At 39.5% G+C, this 21,648-nt stretch overlaps 1 protein-coding gene across 1 annotated transcript in view; it reads left to right on the forward strand.

Annotated features, from left to right (window-relative positions):
* The window catches only part of LOC142342865 (mothers against decapentaplegic homolog 5-like), a 130,636-nt gene that overhangs the window by 100,110 nt on the left and 8,878 nt on the right, over positions 1-21,648 (forward strand). The gene's annotated exons all lie outside the window — the stretch shown is intronic.

Here is a 21,648-nt window from a genome sequence, read left to right on the forward strand (position 1 = left end):
CAGAAGAGGGAAAACCACAATTACCGATCATGAACTGGTCATTGCGGAAGTATCTATGAAACTTTTGTCTAAAAAGCCATGTTTCACGCCCAGAATCAGTTCTGCAAAGCTGCAAGATGAAACAACGCGTGACTTATTCACGCAGGAGGTCAAGTTACATCTTGATAAGAGCGGCGATTTCGAGAATACAGAGCAGTCTTGGGACAATTTTCGAAAAGCCCTGAACCAAGCAGCAGTGAAATGCCTCCTTCCGGACAAGCGAGTGAACAAACCTTGGATTTCTCCAGATTCTCTGGAACTTATCCGGAAACGAGCTGATCTACAGTTGAAGAAACACAGCAGCGCGGTGGCGTTGTTAGAGTTCACAAACTGCTGTAAGGAAGTCAGAAAAGCTCTACGTGCAGACAAACGGGCATGGCTTGAACGCAAAGGCCAAGAAGTGCAGAGCTTTGCGGACAGAGGCAACTTGAAGGAGGTTTTTGGGGCATCACAGCAGATTTGCCGAAACTGGAGTCCCCAGTTGACCAAATTAGTTTCAAGCACTGGCGTCAACTTACGGACGAAAGAGGAACGACTTGAACGCTGGACGGAACATTTTAGTCAACTCCTGAATCCCTCAACATCCAGTTGCAGTACGAGATTGGATCCCGAAGAAGCAGCTGAAAACTTGTCGGTTGACCTGAGCCCAATTCGATTTGAAGAAGTGCTTGAAGCTGTCCGCAGGTTGAAGAATGGCAAGGCAAGTGGACCCGATAACATTTCCTGTGAGATGTTGAAAGCACACAAGGGTATTGTCGAGTGGCTCTGGGACATCATAGATAAGTGTTGGTCGACGGAAGTTCTGCCCGATGACTGGAAGGTAGCAGAAATTGCCCCATTATACAAGAGTAAAGGAAAGAGGTCAGAGTGTTCGAACCACCGAGGGATCTCTCTATTGTCAGTACCAGGCAAAGTGTTCGCTTCCGTTATTCTCAATCGATGCAAAGATTCAGTGGATCGCGTCATAAGGGAAGAGCAGTGCGGCTTCAGAAAATGCAGAGGATGCGCCGACCAACTCTTTGCCTTGCGTCAAATAATAGAGAAATCAATGGCGTTTCAATTGGATATTAGCTTTTGTTTCATAGACTTTCGAGCGGCATTCGATTCTGTCGATCGTGAGCAGATGTACCAGATAATGAAACACTATGGTCTTCCGCAAAAAGTGATAAACATCATAAGAAACAGCTATGATGGATTCAAATGTCGCGTCAAAGCCGAGGGTGAGAAAGGACGCTTATTTGATGTCAGAACGGGCGTTAGGCAGGGTGATGTGTGGTCCCCAATCCTATTCGGCCTTGTCATCAACTACATTTTGGCTAACTCGGTGTACGGAGGATTAGACATTGGGAGATTGGTGGCTGACTTAGATTTTGCTGATGATGTTGCTCTCGTGGGGGTCTCAGACAGTGAGGTGCAAGAAAACCTACATCGAATCGAGGCCCTTGCGGAAGCCGCTGGTCTGAAGATTAATGTGGCCAAAACAAAGAATATGGGCGTAAAATGCGACAGCCCAAATGTTGTTGCAGTGCCTAGTATCCAACAGAACGTGGAGATACTCACTGGAACACATAAAGGCAAACTAGGACTCCTGGCAGAGACATCTAGCCAGTCACGACTAACCATCAGCACGGAGGTGCTGCTGGGAACGAAAAAGAAAGCGGGCTGGTTCGAAACACAAGATGGCCGGAAGCTAAGATTGAAAAGCTTAGCGGAGGCTAAGCCAGCGTTGGTAGCTTCACAACAACAATCTGCGGTAGCAGATTCAGAGTCGCTAGAAAATGAGAGTCGGTCAGTGGTGGCTGACCAAGAGTCTTTAAGATGTCAGAATTGTCAGCGGCAATTCAGTACAGTTACCGGACGCAAAGTGCACCAAACAAGATTCTGCAAAGCCGGTTTGTCAAAGAATGTCGTCGACAAGTCAAAGTTCGAGCAACTAGAGGCGAGCCTTACCTGTGACAAGTGTGAAAGAAAGTTCAAAACAGTCAATGGCCGAAAAGTTCACCAATCGAGATACTGTGGCAAACCTAAAGCAGTTGCCACACGCGTGTTTTCCTGCAAAGTACAAGATGTTCTCGGAAACGAATTTGAAAACATAGAAGCGTTCAAGTATCTCGGATCATATGTCAGCCTCAAGCATGGAGACCTGCAGGAAGTCAATTGCAAACTTGCAGAAGGTAGACAACGGTTTGCTAACTTCCAAAATCTCTGGAAGAGCAAGCAGCTCAGCGTGCACCTCAAGTGCAATTTGTACAAAGCACTCGTTTTATCAGCCGTGCTGTACAGCTCAGAGACTTGGACTCTTTCGAAATTAATGGAGAGAAAACTTGAGAGTTTCCACTGTGGTTGTCTTCGGAGAAATCTACGTGTGTCATATCTGGAGAAAGCAACGAACGAAGAAATTATATCAAGATCACGAATGCCCCAACTATCCACGATGATCATGCTCAAACGGATAAAATGGTACGGACACATCCAGAGAATGGAACCAGGAAGATTAGCCCGCAGTGCCTTCGATTGGGACCCGCCCGATCAATACGTCCATGCTAGACGCGCTCCTGGGGGGCAACGGAAAACGTGGATGAGTCAAATCGAAGGAGACTGTGTACGAAACAAAGTATCGTTCACCAGATTGCAGGAGAAAGCAGCAACCGGGTCAAAGAATGCCTTCAACAATTTCGTCATACAGCACTTCTCAGAATAACCAAACAAATAACTCTTCTTGTTTTGTTTGTATTTGTTGCCAACCGTGCCTTTATTTCATATTTGGAATTAAAGTGTTGAAACAGTAGTAGTAGTAGTAGTAGTAGTAGTAGTAGTAGTAGTAGTAGTAGTAGTAGTAGTAGTAGCAGTAGTAGTAGTAGTAGTAGTAGTAATAGTAGTAGTAGTAGTAGTAGTAGTAGTAGTAGTAGTAGTAGTAGTAGTAGTAGTAGTAGTGGTAGTAGAAGTAGTGGTAGTAGTAGTAGTAGTAGTAGTAGTAGTAGTAGTAGTAGTAGTAGTAGTAGTGGTAGTAGTAGTAGTAGTAGTAGTAGTAGTAGTAGTAGTAGTAGTAGTAGTATTGATCTGACTGCCAATTTGAAGTAGTAGAAAAAGTTGATCTTGGGACAATATGAAATTTACTATTATTCATTTTGGCACTTAAATTGGCATCACCTATATTTTTTTTTCGGTGACCACTATCAACTTTTTTTTTCCAGAAAAGCAGAAAGCAAGGTCATTGGACCCAAAAAAAATTTTTAATTTTCACTTTCAAAAATTTTTCCTCGAAGTTGTAAGAGTTGAGTTATATACCATTTTGAAGCAAAAATTTTGTCGTACTGCCAATATGAAACATCAAAATTTCATTTTGGCATCACTAAATCTTGGTAGTAAGAAGAACCGAAACAAGTTTTTTTCGTCTTAAAATCTAATACAAAAGTCAAATTTGTGCCAACCAATAGCTCAAAATTTAAAAAAACTAATTTTTATTTCAAAACCAAAGTGCTGCATACAATGTATGTACACGAGTGTTGGCCAAAATGAGTCGGATTAAAATGGACTCTAATCGGATTAAAATGTTCGTGCATTTTAAACATGTCCAATTTGTTCAAACTAAATTTGCATGTGCACTTGTTTGCTGGGACTTGAAACAAAATTAGTGCAAAAGCCAAGAATTAGTTGATACAATCTAAACTATCAGTGCAAAAGCCAAGCGTTTGCATATAAACCATATGCAGTCTACCACTGAAAAATCATGATGGATGTCAAATTGTGTAAATATAAATAAATGCTTTAGGATGATGGATGATGAGGTGGACAGAAGGAAGTCTCACTGGACGTATCACCCTTGATTCATTAGTCTCTCTGTAACTGTCACCCATCGTGTTAACATTGAACTTTTACATATACGAATGTTGACAATAATTGTGCATACATGACTTAATAAATTCTTGATTATTAATTTTTTTTCAATCGTGTAACAATTTAACTAACGTAGCAGTTAATTATAAACTGTAAGCGATATGGTTACTCATAAGCTTCAGATAAAACTCGATTACAGATAAGACTGTATTGTTCGCTCTTTTTGCGCTCTCTTTGTCTGCTTCATTGTCATGATGCCAGTCACACTTAGAGGTTACAATGGTATTATATATCATTACGATATTATGAAAGGAATGAAATTATGAAATCAAATACTGAATGGAATGTAGCAACATTATGAAATCAAATACTGTATGAATTATCGGTGCAATTTCATCACAAATGAGGGACGATTGTAACATAGTTCCCCAAATGAGGGACAATTGAAACATAAATATGTAAACGTACTGCATTTGGCAGAAAAGAAAATTGAACAACGAGAAAAGAAAATTGAACAACAAATGCATACTGCATTTGGCTACTGAATTACTCACAAAGTTATCAACATGGATCACAAATGATTATGAAAATTATGGATTTATCAACTGAAATATGTAAGAAAGTGAGGCACAGTAAGTAAGTGAGGCCTTGGCACAGTGCTGTCAATTAAATCTTCAGAGCACTTACTAATTGCACTAATGAGTGTTTTATAGTTTTGACAATGTTCTTACATTTGCTGGCAAACAGGATTACAGATCCTTGTGACCCAATTCATGATCCGAAATGTCAACCTCATATTCCTCGTATTCATCAAAATTTGAGTCCGAGTCACTATCCTCCTGAGGGCATTGTTGAATTGAACTTTTAATCATTTGACGATTGTCGGGTAATTGCGCGGGTTGGAATGATGATGCGCTGCAAGATGGCCCCTGTACCACGATTTCATCATCTATCTCTGTATCGGATGCTAGTTCCCCAAAACGGCTTGTTGTTTTGCGGAGACGTTTGCTTCTACGAAATCCAGTTTCTTGTCGAATGATCCTTACTGGGGGTGCTGAGTGATAAGAACTAACTGAATTATCTGGGCTAGCAATTCTTACTTGTTTATTGGTCGGAAATTCTTTCGAAGATTTTCTTTTGGAACTTCGTCTCTTACTTGTCCTTGATACTTTCCGTTCTGGAATTTTAATTCTGATTGCCTTTTTGGTGTTAGATTTCGATGGGTCTCGGCTGGGATCAGTCTCTGACTGTTTTCTAATTGAAATTTCCCCCGACATTTTCTTTAATGAAGTTGAGACGTGTTTCTGCATTCGTTCGACCATAGCGTCTATTGCGTTGCCACTCTTGTCCACTGGTTGGATGAACTGCTCAAGTGGAGTATTCCTCTGTTCTGGTGTTCCGAATTTTGCTAAGTCTGCTTTATGTATATCAGTGTCGGGTCTACCCGGTACGCGTATCGTAACGGTTGAGTCTGAAGTCTTTATAATTGATGCTCCCGCTGGTATTGTCTCATAAAGTCCTTCAAGACTTTTTCTCCTGCTCTTAACATTTGAGTTTTTCCGTGCGAATTTGATTCGGGTACTCGAAGGATTGACTGGCTGTGAACTCGATGACGGAAGAAATTTGAACAAGTTCTGAGCACTAGTTGCCTCTCTGATTCGGTCTTTATTTCGTTTAATTTCTTCTTCACTTAGTAAGTCTTCGTCCCTCCAATTTGAATCATCTATTAGTTCCTCTGAGCCGAATGTGTTATAATCTAAACTGTATTTCGCAACATTATCCCATGACATGTTTGTGTCTTAACATTATCCCTGTTTTAAAATTATAATATGTATATTTCTTTTGACCATCGTAAATAGGTCTGGTAGAATTGGTACTATTAGCTTAGTACAATTGGCTTTAAGTTCTTACCAAACTCTGTGCACGCTTTACACAGTCGAACCCTATTGAGTAAATCTCTGTTGCAAAATGGCCACCACACTCGCGTTGCCAGTTCCGTCATGCCCCAACTTCCAGGGTGTGTAGCATGGAATACATCTGAAACTGCCTCTTTAATGCTGTTAGGAATTGCGACTCTATTGTCGACAAATATGCAACCGTTCCTTGTGCTCAATGATCTCCAATGAGCATGCACTTGTTTACTAAGTTTGCGACATCTTTCTTCGTTGTTTGAAATAATGCAATCTCTGATTTCTCTTAGTATAGAATCTCTGTTGGTAAGGGCAGCTAAGAATTTTGAGTTAAACAATTGTCGTACATTTGAGTCTAGGTCGGAAAATGTGGGCATCATGATAGGAGTACTGGCTTGCGTTTGGTGACAAGTAGGAGGCTTTGAAGGAGACAAGTAATTTCTAAGATTGAAATTATTTACAATAGGGATTTCATTCGTGTAACTTGGTTCGGACGAATTATCAGACATATTAGTATAAACAGAAGGGGGGTTGCATACGAAATAATTTGATGAAGATGAATAGAAGAATTTGATGAATTAGAATTAATTTGACTTCAATAGAATGAATAGAGAAAATTTCTGAGCGAGTGATCTTTACTTGGCGAGTTTGAATTAGAATTAGAACTAATTTGACTTGAATAAATTGAGCGACTGATCTGTACTTGGAGAATTTGGCAAAAGCGAGTTATTAGCGCGTGATTCACTTTCTACGCTTTGGTAATTACATTCTTTGCATTCTTTGCATTCTATCGTCCTACGCTTGCGTAAGTAATAGAGTTGTTTGAGTCATGTGGTTTCTGAACGATCTGAACGTGCGGCGTTTGTTTACTTGTATTGTAAATGTTCTGCGTTTGCTTCAAATTGTTCCGCGTTGTTGCACACGTGCTTTGATTGAAGCTACCCCTGACTGGGAAGTGTATTAGCTATGAAAATTAGCTATACCAAATTATACTAAATGTTCCGCGTTGTTGCAAACGTGCTTTGATTGAAGCTACCTCTGACTGGGAAGTGTATAACCTATGAAAATTAGCTATACCAAATTATAATTAATTTGAACGATTGAACAAATGCAAAACAAATTTAGAAATTCAATATCACCCAACAACAAGCTACCCTTGACTGGGAAGTGTATTAGCTATAAAAATTAGCTATACCAAAATATACTAAAGGTGAACAATTGAACAAATGCAAAACAAATTTAGAAATTCAATATCACCCAACAACAAGCTACCCTTGACTGGGAAGTGTATTAGCTATAAAAATTATCTATACCAAAAAATACTAAAGGTGAACAATTGAACTTCATCGCGTTTCATGGTTGCATACTTTGTGTTTCACAAATGCAAAACAGATTTAGAAATTCAATAAGATCACCCGCTCGTCTGCAGCGAGGAAACCCCAGCACGGAAAGTGCTGTATTCGTTATGGAGACGGGCTGTCATGGTGGTGGGTATAGGTACACATACGGATTGTTAACGGTCAACAACTTGAGACAGCGTAGTTAGTTTTCCAGCAGTGAACGAGTGACCTTAGTTGTTAGTATATATCAAACACCTAGTTTCCATGGTACAAAAATTAAGTATTCTTGCTCATTGTTTTCACGCTAAAATGTCGGATACCTATCATCATTCTTCAGTCCTGAAAAGCTCAGCTAATAAAAATAATTATATCAATTCCTAGCTTTAAACGGTTTAAAATCAAATTACAATGTATTACTTTGCAGTTGTTGAACAAAGGGCTCAGTTACATTTGACTTACATTATAAGCAAGTTTTAATTGCCGTCTGTGTTTTAATTTCAAAACTTCGCTGTATTGTAAATGCAATCGTGCGACCTCTATTGGAAAATGTTTTCATTTGTTTTACAATCGTCAAACGATTGTTATTGATACATAATTAAATCAATTCAAAGGTCGATTGTGACATTCAATCATCACCAAAGAAATGGTCAATCATCAATGAAACTTATCATTTATGTAATAATAGCCAGTAGGTGATGCCCAAAAACTTGATCGATAAAAGAAAATTGATTGACCCCCGTTTGGCCCCTATCACGTCAAAATGAATATATTTTCATTTGGGTTTCTACTCATCTAAGTAGATTAGTTTAATATTTAATATTTAATATTATGACTCCAAATCTACAATGCTCTGAATCATCATCTAAAGTTCGGTTTGAGGGGACCGTCACCTTGAACTGGGCAATTTTTGAAAGGGGGATTTTTACAATCCCCCACCCAAGAACAATTGCATATTATATATCATTTACAATCGTGTAACGATTGATGAACAATCGTGTAACGATTGATACATGCAATCGTGTAACGATTGATGAACAACTTCAAAAGAGACATTTCTAATGATCATTTCTAATGGTAAAAGATAATGGTAATTATAACCGATAATTAGTCATATTTTTATTGACGCTAATCGATTAAAAGTTAATAACTAGTACTTGCACAATAAACAAATAGATGAACAAAGTTAATAACTAGTACTTGCCTCATAAACAATTAGATAAACAAATTATCGCAGACTCTTTTTCTTTTTGGACTCAAATTTCAGGCCACTAAAACTATTTCAAAATTATGCCATTTTAAAGTAAACTCTTACAACAATAAGATTCAAATCTTTGTCAGATTCAAATCCAAAAATGGTTAAATTGCGAAGTCAGACAGCACGTACGCGAACCCTCAGAAACAGAGTTATTGCTGATGACAATCACAATAACAACAACAATAATAATAGGAAGGGTAAGTTGAGCAAGAAACGAAGTCGCGAGCAGCAGTCCGACGAAACAAGTGCTGGAAAACGATTTCAGCCCGACAGCCCGACGATAGACGATAGACAACCCGTACAAGATGTACACGAGGAACCCGAAGATGTTGGCACAGATATCGTAAACGCAAACTGGCAAATTCTTGGTTTTATAGATGCTGAGCTCACTGAAAAGTTAATTGACTGCCAAACGTTGGAAACACACAAGCTCTGTTTTCATTCAGACTTTCAATCTCTTTTATTGAGAGATCCGAAAGCAAAAGCTCTGTACACGCAGATGTTCAAATCATATCTCGACTCCCTTGAAAATGTTAGTTTCCTCACTACTTCAAAATATGAACCACAAGATGGCTTTACACAGATGCGCGTTGTCGCCAAGAAGAAATTCAGGCCGAAAACAGTCATCTCAGGTCTGGAGGGTTTTACAGAAACTGTCTCTGATGACGAGCTCACGGAGGACATGTCTTTTTCGGTTTTTGCCCCCACAAACAATTTTAAGAGCACACGGATTATGCTCGGACCTGCTTCATTCGTCAATCACGAATGCAACCCAAACGCCCGATATGTTGTGTCCGGTGAAAAGAACAAAACGATCATATCAATTCAGGCAATTAGAACAGTCGAAATTGACGAAGAAATTTCAGTTTTTTATAGCCCTGATTATTTTGGAGATAATAATAGGAATTGCCAGTGCACCACATGCATGAAAGAAGCACCGAGTGATGAAGCAATCGTTCAAGTGTCACCCAGTGAAGCAATCGTCGAGGAAGCACCGAGTGATGAAGCAATCGTTCAAGTGTCACCCAGTGAAGCAATCGTCGAGGAAGCACGAAGTGATGAAGCAATCGTTCAAGTGTCACCCAGTGAAGCAATCGTCGAGGAAGCACCGCCTGATGAAGCAATCGTTCAAGTGTTACCCAGTGAAGCAATCGTTGAAATCGTACCCATCCGTGAAGCAATCGTTGAAATGTTACCAAATGTTGAACAAGCAGACGTCGAGGAAGCACCGAATGATGAAGCAATCGTTGAAATGTTACCAAACGTCGAGGAGAAGGCTCGACTCCAACGACCAAAGAAAGTTAAAACTGATCCCGTTCTGGAGTGCCTAATTTGTCATGCCGTTGTCAAGAGAATGGACAAGCACTTGCAGCAACACAATGACATTCTCGAAAAAGCAGAGATAACCTTTATCATCGATTTCTACAGGACAAAAAATGTACAGAAGAAGCACAAAATCTACGACTGTATGGCTTGCTACAGACGATTTGCTTCTCTGGTGACGCACAAGTACACCAACAAGTGCGATTGTTCTGCAGTCACGAGAGTGGAGAATCCGGAAAGCAGGGCGTAAGTGATAAAGTTATTTTACTCGGAGACCATTTTTGTTGAGTCAAACGTAAGACAATTGCATAAACAATCCAATGTTAAATCAAACGTCTGACAATTGCAAAACAATTAAATGTTGAATCAAACGTTTAACAATTGCATAAACAATATAATGTTGAGTCAAACGTTTAACAATTGCATAATAAACACTCCAATGCATAACCAATTTATTGTTTACTAAAACGTCTGACAATTGCACAATAAACAATCCAATGTTGAGTCAAACGTCTGACAATTGCATAAACACTCCAATGTTGAGTCGAACGTCTGACAATGTTGGGCAATAAATTACAATGTATTTCGGTTGAGTTATATTTTTGTTTGTTTTAGTTCACTTCCAGACAATCTAAGAGCCAAATTGAAGTCCTCAGTAATTGCGAGGACCAGCGATTTAGAAATTGCCCGCAGGTTCACTGAGCACCAAAAACAGTTGGCAAAATGTGCGGGCAATGAATATTGCAACGAGGACAGATCAGGCTTAATTCAGTTGATGGCTGTATTGTATGGGGAAACACAAGGTCTGAGGCGACCACAGCAACTATTACAAGCTTGCCTCCAGTTGCAAGAGCGAAGAGGATTGAAGCCTCAAACGATGCTAAACTATCTCGCAACTTTCAGCAACTTCGTTGATTACTGTTTTTTGTATTCAGACGGTGTCTCCAACAGGATGGAACGAGAGCACTCAACGATGTTGGCGGCAATTGAAAGTGTAAGGAAAGCGTTCTCCACTGCAGCTATTAAGAACTATCGTACCACAGCCAAACAATTGCGAGCCCGGGTCCCGTCGATTGCTCTGGTACGAAATCGTCACAAGCTGGCCTTGAGTCATCTAAAGGACAACTTAGCAACATCTACCTTAACGTACAAGCAACAACAGGCCCTAAATTTCTTTGTGCTACAAGGTAGACTTAATGTACGGTCTGGACCCTTACTGGCACTCACTTGGGAGGACGTCAAGTACATTGAAGAAAACAGCGTTCTGGAAACTGATAGGCACAAGACGGGAAAGTTTTATACGCTGTATTTGAAAATAAAGGCCGATCAAATACCGCTGCTTTACAAGTTAAAGGAGACATTTGCCGACGAGAATGATTCAATGGAGTCGAAGTATGTCTTCAGCTCGAAGCAGAACAAAATTGAGCGGTCCATTTCAAAACACATTCAGGAAACTTTCTTTACTCTATTCGGCGATGACCCAAACGAAGTGCGATTTAACGCCAACTCCATCAGAAAGTATTGGGAACGCCGATGGAAAAGTTTCATTGGCAAGGTTCCAGAAGGGGTGACAAAAGCGCATTTGGCACAAACGGCTCACAACAAGACAACAGCTGAGGATATCTACATTGGTAGAGAGGGAACCTCAGAGGACCGCGACCAGCTGTTGTCGATATATTGTGACGATTTGTCGTCAGATATCCCACCGGAAGAAGCCGAAGAAGCAGAAGTAGACGACAAAGAGTCTGATGTAGAGTCTGACTTTGAAGCGCCCGAAGAGCCACATCCCATTGATCCACAGACGCCAATGGAGACGCCTATATGTTCGGAACCAATCGTACGGCGATTCAATGCAATTAGGCCGTCAGTTAACCTAACTCCAATTAACCCGGTTACTCCAACAAAACAACCTGCTGCAAACGTGACTCGGGAACAAACGGTTACTGCAGACGCTCGACGGAGGTCAACTATAGGTCAGAGTAGTGAAGACGTTCTCCGAGAGAAGTTTATAAAGTCTTTGAAATCATTCCGCGTCAAATCGGGAGCCCCCGCGTGGACTGACCCGAAAAGAAAGCATGCTTGCTGTTTTCCGGAGTCAGTTCCACAGTTTCAGTTCCCGACATCAAGGCACGATGTGAGGAAGCTGGAATTAGATTATCGAACGATGCGCATTTGCGGATATACACAAAACTAAAGTCTGCTGTTCAAGTATTCAAACATAGATAAATTTTTTATTGTTTTAGCCATTATATTTGTTTAACCTTGTTTAACCTAGTTTAATTGTTTAACCTTGTAACTTAACATGTTTAACCTTGTAATCATAACTTAATGTTTAACCTTGTAATTGTTTAACGTTATTTAATTGTTCAATCATAACTTACCTAAAGTACCTGTCTTTTCTACCAAGAGTACTATGTTTAATCAGTCGTCCGACGATTTTAGTAGTGAAAAATAGACCAAACGTCCGACGCAATGTTTGTTTGTCTGTAAAATTTGAGAAAAAAGTCTGTAAAATTTGAGAAAAAGTTAATTTTTTTAAAAATAGTCTGTAACTACTGTAAAAAATTTGGTAGTAAAAAACGTATTCTCAATACCAATTTGAAAAATATTGTAAAAATTTAGTAGTAAAAAACTTAATCTCAATATCATATTAAAAAAATTGATCTGAAATGCCAATTTGAAACCCTTACAACCACCCTTACTACTTTTTTAAATTGGCATTTCAACAAAAATGTTGTTTCAAATTGGTATGAGCTTTACACTTTTCGCTTCAAATTGTCCTTCAGATCATGTAGTAGTAGTAGTAGTAGTAGTAGTAGTAGTAGTAGTAGTAGTAGTAGTAGTAGTAGTAGTAGTAGTAGTAGTAGTAGTAGTAGTAGTAGTAGTAGTAGTAGTACTAGTAGTAGTATCGGCGCGGGACCTTAGTGCTATATGGAGCAGCGGGGGTCCGTATCAGCGGGTGTCCGGGACGCCGCTCCTCGGTATGATTAACAACGTCCTATGTGCAGAGCCTAGACTAGGGCCCTTAGACAGCAAGTACCGGGCTGGGAGGGTAGCTCGACATCCCGTCTATTAGATAAGACCTTAACTTTTTAACTTTTTGGATGGAAGAAAGCCCACTACCGGCCTATTAGTGGACCCAAATATCGTGGGTGAGTAGACCTGGCTGCTACACCACTTTTTATCACAGACCTTGCTGCCAACCCCTTTTTCGAGGGCTTATTTCTGCACATTCCGAAGGCTTTTGGAAGTGATCTAAGTTGTTTCTGACAGCTCACTAGCCGAACTTCATCATCTGTTTTCGGCTTTTTCAAATTTCAGTTTAAAAGGGTGTGCTATTTTTGCAGTAGTGGATGGGTGAGTAGACCACGCTGCTAGGAATTTTACGCGTAGCGATCTTTCATTTTTCACTTCTGTTGCCTGTTTCTTGCACCTTTTCAACCGTTGTGACTTGGAAAGGCATCCTAGTATAATAACTAGGCCTCTAAAATCATTTTTTTGTAAAGTAGCCGGATTTGAAATTTCAGCGAAAAGCCACGGACCCGACTGCTAGCCTAAAAAAATCAGCCGAAATCTCATTTAATTCTAAATTGCTGAGGATGGCAAAAAAGTTGATTCTGTTTTCTTTTCAAGAGTGAGTAGTCATAGTTTTTTAGGAATCCAGTTGCTAGATTAATTACTCTGTCACTGATTTGAAGTTTGGCTCATTTAAAAATCAAGATAGGCTAGCAGCGGGGTCCGTGCTAATTTTTGTTGCTAAATCGTTCCTGAGCCTTTTTCCCCACAAAGGGGGAAAATTTGAGACTGCTAACAGTAACTAGGGTATTTTTCGACTCCATACGCCTATTTAGGCACTTTGGAACCAATAGGACAGGGCTGTGAACGCAAAAATAGCTTAGGCACTGTTACCAAATTAAACCTTCAATGACAGGAGATTTTTAAACCCGTTTTCTTGGAGGTAACTGAGATAGCTTAATCAACGTGGTTGCTAGTGAAGGATCTACAGCGCTATTGAAAACTTCAATTGGTTTTGTTTTAGGCACTGTGGGGGGGGGGGGGTTCGGCCTGAGTTAGTAGTCAAAAAAAGTAATGGCCAGTGAACTCTAATTCGCTCACAATTACCTATCAAAGGGTTCCTGTATCATGCAATTTATCCAAAAAACTCGTATGTGACTACTGTATGAGTTTAGCTTGAAAAAACAACACTGGCAACACTATCTGAGAAAAAGTGCTGATCTGGGAGTTCTGGTACTAGTGAGAGCAGACCGCGCTGATAAATGCTTATTTTCCAGCCTCAAATAGTTGCTTTCGTCATAAACTTCGGTACTAAAATTGATCTAGCTTCTCTCAGGGGACCAACACCAACCTTTTCCTGCCATGGAAGAGGTCTGAAAATTGAAAAAAGTGATCTTTTTCAAGGATTTAAGTACAAATTTTTAAGTTGAGAAAATATACAAAATTCTTCAAATTTTAGCGTTTTTATGTTTTTAAACTTCCAAAAAGCGCTAGGAACAGCAAGTACATTGTATATGGACAATCTCCAATGCTTTCTCTGCAGCAGTTTTCCCCTCTCGCCACTCTGGTAATGATATCTGTGACTTTAGCAGCGGCGTCTCATCTCACTTTTCACTGTTTTTTCTACCTCTAACCACTTGTAGCACAGCGACTTTAGTAGATGCCATCGACTCTAACATTCTAATACAGTACAAGGCCGGTCAGTCTGTATCAAAAATTGAAGCGAAATAGCTCTGTACGAGGCAAGTACAAGCATCCCCTCTAACTTCGCTGTTGGCTAAAAATGAGATCATAGAAGCTCATTCACCCCCAAAGTGCTGTAAACTTGCTCAAATCTATCGAAGAGCAATACATCATTCAATTAAAGTTCAAGGGAATCTGAAACATTTGCAAAATACTGAAAAGAAGGAAACACCAAAATACATTCAAAGAGGGAGGAGCCTACTGCTAATGGGTAAAACCCTGGATAATCTGAATCCCCAATAGAATAATACTAACAAAGCGGAAACGGATAATAAATTTGACTACACTAGTTTTCGTCGCCCTCGCACAGATCGTACCGCTTTCTGGTCTTCTTGGGCATAGGGGTTACAGTTTCGGACGTTTTCCATTTGGTAGCGAAACGGACTGTGCCTTTCACTGGAACATACGACCGGGTAACAGAAAATCATGGGTACATAACACAATTTTTTGTTCGCAAGATTGCGGAGTGAAGGTACAAACCGTCTAAACCATTGAACTGGTATTTGAGTTCAGAAAAACACTGGGATACTCAAAATACATTGCTCAGAAGGAAGTACTAAAAACCTACCTAAAGAGAGAGAGGAGCCTGCTGCTAATGGGCAAAACCCTGCAAAATTTAAACCCCCAAAAGGACAGATCTAAAAACGAGGAAACAGGTGATATAATTGACAAGGGGTATAACACACTGACAAAAAGTGGTTTCCCCACATCAAAAACCGGTTCAGAACCTACTTTCCAAAAAAAAATAATTTCCCGGTATGAATCGTCGAAAACAGAGAATGCCCGACTACTTGGGGTTCTGCTACATTAGAAGGGATTTCCGAAGCAATGTGTATTCGGAAAGTCTTTTCAAATCGATAGAGACCAAGACTGTCATGCGAACTTCCCCTTTCCGTTTACTTATTCATCTCCGTTATTTTTTAGCATGGAGCGTCCACCTATAAATTTTACCCGCGAGGATCGGCGACTACTAAAAATACCCTAGCAGCGGCGTAAAACCTCTAAGTAGTAGTAGTAGTAGTAGTAGTAGTAGTAGTAGTAGTAGTAGTAGTAGTAGTAGTAGTAGTAGTAGTAGTAGTAGTAGTAGTAGTAGTAGTAGTAGTAGTAGTAGTAGTAGTAGTAGTAGTAGTAGTAGTAGTAGTAGTAGTAGTAGTAGTAGTAGTAGTAGTAGTAGTAGTAGTGGTGGTAGTAGTAGTAGAAGGCGGACAAGAGGTATTGCCAATATTGACAAAATTTTTGCTAGAGTGGATTTTTTTTGGACGTGGAAACCATAAAGCCAACATTTTGCTCTGATCATTAAGCTGTTCTTACCAAATCCAACACAATTGTGACAAGGTTAATCACAAAATTTGGACAATGTTAATCATTCTCTACTTCTAGAGAATTTAGCCCTAATTGGAATCAGAGGGAATTGTCACAAGTTGTTGCAAAGTTATTTGGACAGCAGAAGTTGTTGCAAAGTTATTTCAGGACTTTGTTTCACAATAACTTCCCGTATTGAGCGGAGTGATACCGGGTTCAACTCTCGGGCCCCTGCTTTTTGTAATTTTTATCAATGATCTTCCGACCTGTGTTATTTCAGATAGCAACCGATATGCTGACAATTTTAAACTGATCAGAATCGATCGCATTACTATAGGACTGGACCTCAGATAGGTTCTCAAGTGATGCCACAACTTCATGGCCATAAACTTTGCAAAAACAAAGTATATCCAATTTATAGGAACTACATGTCTGAAAATTGGAAATTTTATGTTTGATAGCACACCATTCATGAAAGTCTAAGGTCTTTTTGTATCAGAAAACCTCACTTGATCAGAGCATGCAGAAAAGCGGGTAGAAAAGTCGATGAAAATATTTTATGCCATCAAACGAAATTTAGTGAGCACAAACTTAGGCAACCAGAAAAATGCCTACAGAAGCAACATTGTGCCCCTTTTCAGTTACGTTTCCCAAATATGGAAACCAAGCAAAATGGATCTAACTTAAATTGAAGGCGTGCAGAAGAAAGCAGAGGCATGAAATTTTGGTTCGAAATCACAGCAATAAAACAAATGTAGTGTAGTGAGTCTTAAGAATTTACCATTATCGCTTTATCAAGAGTTGCACGTTGTCCTATTGTTTGCTTATATAGTGTCTGGAGAAGTTGATATTGACTGGCATAAATACGTCTTACTATCAGATATCGAAACACGAAAAAACCAGAGCGCAGACAACTCGAAATTTCCAGTGCCTCAATTTTCGTTTTAAAAAATGCGAGTCCGATTTTTAGATGCGAGCCTGTGATTTTGCCAATATATTTAACAATTTTTTCTCAAGGAAACTTTGTTTAAAGAAGATTGCACGAATATACTTCTGAATCTGTATTTTTTGTACTTTTACAATAAATATGACGAGAACACCTCATGTACATGGAGAATTGTTTACGGATGTACCAAATGCAAAGAAGTGAAAAAACTCAATTTCTCCTAAACTACGTGCTTAGAACTGCTTAAATTGAGGGTCCCGGAAACCATGAGATTTTGCTCTAAAGTCTTTATTATTATTATTATTATTATTATTATTATTATTATTTTGATTTTTAATATTATTATTATTATTTATATCATTATTATCATTATTATTATTTTTATTATTATTATTAGCCAAGTCAAACAAAAGTAAATGAAGCAGTTAGCTGAAAAAATCGGATTTCTTATTAGCAAGAACTGAAACTTTTTGGGCTGAAGCCCAGGGAACTGCTCAGTCTTCAAGTTTTTAAAGCCCTCAGATCATTTCTTAGAACTTCCGCAGGGCATGAGGAAGTGACTTTGTGGGATTGGCATGAAAATGCACACAATTATGCTGACGTCTCTAACGGCGTTATTCAATAAGTCTCTTCTTCGGTCAGAGTTCCCTCATATCCTGAAAGTTGCAGATAACGCCGATTCCAAAAATTAAGAATTTTACGGAGCTCAAAAACGATAAGCCCATCTCCGATACTCCTGTTCTTGCTCGGACATTTGGAAGGCTGATTTAGGACAATTACGTTGTGAAGCAATAAAACAGTAGCATCTCTCTCTCTCTCTCTCTCTCTCTCTCTCTCGCTTTTTGGCGGAGCTGGAGCTAGAGTGGAAATTTTTTGGACGTGGAAACCATATAGCCAACATTTCGCTCTGATCTTGACAACTCCAACACAATGTAGTCAAGTCAAACAAATAGGGTTTTACCGGGATCAGAGACGACGCTGCAAAGACGATTTTAACCACGCTCTTGGATGCTATGACTGCACGTGCATAAATAACTACGCGGATATGGATGAAGCTTCAATGAGATCTGCCAATTCTTACGCCAGAAATTAAAAAATTTTCTGAAGAATTTTTTTTGCAACAAGTAAATTAAAGTTATAACCACACGGTTAAATATACTTGAAACAAAAAATACTTCAAATCATTCAAAAAAAAAAAAAGTAATAAACATCAACAAATTTCTTAAATAATCACATTATAAAATTTTCTTCCGATTGTTTTCTTCCTAATAATAAAAATAACATTTAATAGCTCCTACGTTACTATTCAAATACAAATTGAATAAACAAGGACCAGAAGAGCAAATGAAGCAGGTAGCTGAAAATGCAGCGAAACCAGAGGAAGCAAGGAATGGGGAACATGGTCAGAGAATTCTGACGAGAGTATATCTACAGGTATTGCCAAGTTTAGTGCTGACGTGCTGAACAAATTTAACTCGCGAAATTTGACAACTGTTAATTATAGTGTGCCACAGTTTGCCAATTGTTTTGGGCTGAGCCACGGGAACTGCGAAGTCTTCAAGTTTTTAAAGCCCTCAGATCATGTAGAACTTCCGCGGGGCATGATGAAGTGTCTTATTGGGCTTGGCAAGAAAATGCACACAATTTTGCTGACGTCTTAAACGGCGTTATTCAATAAATCTATTAGTCGGTCAGAGTTCCCTCAAATCCTGAAAGTTGCAGATAACGCCGATTCCAAAAAATAAGAATTTTACGGAGCTCAAAAACGATAAGCCCATCTCCGATACTCCTGTTCTTGCTCGGACATTTGGAAGGCTGATTTAGGACAATTACGTTGTGAAGCAATAAAACAGTAGCATCTCTCTCTCTCTCTCTCTCTCTCGCTTTTTGGCGGAGCTGGAGCTAGAGTGGAAATTTTTTGGACGTGGAAACCATATAGCCAACATTTCGCTCTGATCTTGACAACTCCAACACAATGTAGTCAAGTCAAACAAATAGGGTTTTACCGGGATCAGAGACGACGCTGCAAAGACGATTTTAACCACGCTCTTGGATGCTATGACTGCACGTGCATAAATAACTACGCGGATATGGATGAAGCTTCAATGAGATCTGCCAATTCTTACGCCAGAAATTTAAAAATTTTCTGAAGAATTTTTTTTGCAACAAGTAAATTAAAGTTATAACCACACGGTTAAATATACTTGAAACAAAAAATACTTCAAATCATTCAAAGAAAATAAAGTAATAAAAATTAACAAATTTCTTATAGAATCATTGTAAATTTTCTTCCGATTGTTTTCTTCCTAATAATAAAAATAACATTTAATAGCTCCTACGTTACTATTCAAATACAAATTGAATAAACAAGGACCAGAAGAGCAAATGAAGCAGGTAGCTGAAAATGCAGCGAAACCAGAGGAAGCAAGGAATGGGGAACATGGTCAGAGAATTCTGACGAGAGTATATCTACAGGTATTGCCAAGTTTAGTGCTGACGTGCTGAACAAATTTAACTCGCGAAATTTGACAACTGTTAATTATAGTGTGCCACAGTTTGCCAATTGTTTTGGGCTGAGCCACGGGAACTGCGAAGTCTTCAAGTTTTTAAAGCCCTCAGATCATGTAGAACTTCCGCGGGGCATGATGAAGTGTCTTATTGGGCTTGGCAAGAAAATGCACACAATTTTGCTGACGTCTTAAACGGCGTTATTCAATAAATCTATTAGTCGGTCAGAGTTCCCTCAAATCCTGAAAGTTGCAGCCATTACGCCGATTCCGAAAATTAAGGATCTTACCGAGATCAAAAACGATAAGCCTATCTCCGATACTCCTGTTGTTGCTCGGACATTTGAAAGGCTGATTTAGGACAATTACGTTGTGAAGCAGTATAACAGTAGCATCTCTCTCTCTCGCAATTTGGCTGAGGTGGAGCAGCTCCCCAGAGCAGGCTATTATTAAGCTGCAAAACGACTGTAGAAAGCTGCGAGAGTGAGGATTCGATTACACGCGTTTATTTACAATAGATATGACTAAATCCTTCGACACCATTTCTCACAATGCCGTTGTGAATGGGCTAATGAGACTGACGCCGAAAGTGAACCCATACATTATCAATTTAATCAGAGACTTTTCGTGTGACAGGAACGAATGTACAATCGTTGAGGGAAAATGCTCAGATGAAAACAGTCGACCAAATTGTAACACAAGCTACTGTAGGCGGTCGCTGCCTTTACAATGTGAGCACGGATGATATCTTTGAAGCAGCACCCGTAGACGAGAAGAAGCATTTTCAGACGACAACACACCAACGGTGGATGCAGTTACGCACAAGATGATTACATGTTGTTTTTGGAACCAATTATCAGCGAGTTTGAAGCCAACTATTTAAACCGTGTACATTGAGAAGACCAAAGAACTAAGAATAATCTTCAAAGCAGGATTGAGCATACCTGATTATCCTGGCATCCAGCAGCTTGAAGAAGTTACAATACTGCGCTTTACCATCTCGAATAATCTCTTTTGATACACACATTCAACCTATGGTGAAGCGATGTTGCAGCGCGCTGTACCAAATTCACCGACTTAGGAGTTTCCGTTACAATGCGGGTGATCTACAGTTGATGTACAATGCGTTAGTTTTATCAAGGCTGACATACGGCATCAGCGCTTGGGGAGGAGAATACGATACTTGCTAGCACTGTGTGATGGCGTTGAGCGGCGGGCTGTAAAGCTTGGAATCATCGGATCTTTTACGCCCTCATGGCAGCTGATATACACCAATGATCTAAAACTCATCGAGACCATCTCTTGTGCTGCACACCCACTTCATATTTACCTGCCCTCAAGGACGATGTACGCTGATCAAAGGCTCCGTCAGCGTCCACTCTCCTTGACAGGCGCTTCGAGAGAATCAGATCTTAGAATCTTTCCAAATAGAAATTTAAGAACATACAGGTTGTAACATTTTTTGTAAAATGAGGTTTTTCGGTTTACATTAAAAAATACGTCACAGATCCACAGGTAGTTTTCAATGCTCCCAACCACTTAATTTCGGCCTGAGATAGTGATACCGACGCACCATGGCATTTCTCACAGCCAAGGGCGGATATGTAGTCATGCTTGACGTGTTTCTTGCACGTCGGGCATTTTGTGATATTCCCCTGTATTCCATTCATCATTCACAATATGAAACTATTTTAAGTTTATCACAACAATTACGCTGTAATTAGGCTGTATTTGTTTATCACAACAATCAGAGCTCCCACCGACGTTAGTCGGTTATGTTCTTTTTTTGTTTTCATCTTCATTTGAAAATGACTATACGGTAAGTTTATAACTAAAGTTAGAAACTAATTTCTGAAAGAGATTGGGGTCTTTCCCATTATAGCCCCCCCCCCCCCCCATGAAATTATAACCCCCCATTATGGTACAATTACCATGATGGGGGGGGGGGGGTGGCTATAGGTTATCTGACCACTAAGTTGGGGGGGGGCTATAATGGGAAAGACCCGAGATTAGTAGTAGTAGTAGTACAGGCTTTAGGGATTAATATACCCATTGGTTTGCAACCAAATGTTGAGTTTAATGAATTTCAGTTTAAGTTTGAGTTTTCCACTGGGGTTGCATGAGCCACAGTAGCAGTTTATTATTCAAGTGCACGAGTCCGTTTCGCTGTATTTCTCAAAGTATTTCCAGTAAAAAAAGTGAGGTCTTTCTTGGATATTTCATGCATTTTTTTCAACTGCTCTTGATATTATATTAACAAGGAACGCGGTTCTGATAAAGAAGTCTGAATTTGTTTTCTTAAGGCCGGTCAGTGGCAAGAGTCTTAGTTTTCTGAGTCGTTCTTTGTAGCTGAAATGTGCATTTATCCACTTCGCAGTGTTTCTCTGAACTTTTTCAATTATTCGTAATTTTGTCTTATTATTGGAGAGGC

The sequence above is a fragment of the Convolutriloba macropyga genome, chromosome 7 (assembly GCF_964194025.1).
Source record: "Convolutriloba macropyga chromosome 7, txConMacr16.3, whole genome shotgun sequence".
In the NCBI taxonomy this organism is placed as follows: Eukaryota; Metazoa; Xenacoelomorpha; order Acoela; family Convolutidae; genus Convolutriloba; species Convolutriloba macropyga.